This window comes from Ipomoea nil, unplaced genomic scaffold, assembly GCF_001879475.1.
Source record: "Ipomoea nil cultivar Tokyo-kokei standard unplaced genomic scaffold, Asagao_1.1 scaffold2922, whole genome shotgun sequence".
Classification (NCBI taxonomy): Eukaryota; Viridiplantae; Streptophyta; class Magnoliopsida; order Solanales; family Convolvulaceae; genus Ipomoea; species Ipomoea nil.
Genome location: NW_017619350.1, coordinates 802,501 through 803,370, shown reverse-complemented (window position 1 = coordinate 803,370; position 870 = coordinate 802,501).

The following is an 870-nucleotide window of genomic DNA, read 5'->3' as shown; positions in this document are numbered from 1 at the left end:
AACGCCATGTTTAAGTAAAAGAAAAATAAAATTTAATAAAACTATTTTGCGACGGAATATAGGTGGTCGCAATTTCCGTCGCCATATTTAGTCCATACTCCATAATCTAAAACTTAATTCATTTAAGGACGGAATCAAGTCCGTCGCTAATTCCGTCGCCATTTTGCGACGGAACACAAATCGATCGCTTTTTCCGTCGCAACATGGACGACGTAAATTACTTCCATCGCAAATTCGGTCGCGAAAATTTGCCGCCAATATTTCGCGGGCTTTATTTTATCTTTGCGCCAAGATTCGCGACGGAATAAAATTCCGTCGCAATTTCGCAACGGAATGCATTTGGTCGCAATTTCGGTCACTAAATGGCTACGGAATATAGTCCGTCGCGATTTTCCGTCGCGATTCGCGATTTTTCTTGTAGTGGGCTTCTTATTTTAGTTTTTTTTTTAAATTTTTTTTTAAAAAAATATATTAGGGGGTTTAAGAAAGATTAACCCAAAACGTATATGAATTTTTTTAGTTTTTAGCAGTTTGGAGCAAATTGCTAATTTATTCAATAATATTTTTGGTTTTTTGTTTAAATATAAAATGTTAAACAGACGGATTTCTTAAAATTTTGACGAATTTGTCAAATAATCAAATTAGAATAACAACAACAACAACAACAACAACACCACCAACAACAACAATAATAATAATAATAATAATAATAATAATAATAATAATAATAATAATAATAATAATAATAATAATAATAATATCAACAACAACAATAATTACAACAACAACAACAATAATTACAACAACAACAACAATAATAATAGTCCAAAACAAAACTATATACAAAATAAAATTAAAATTAAAAAAAAA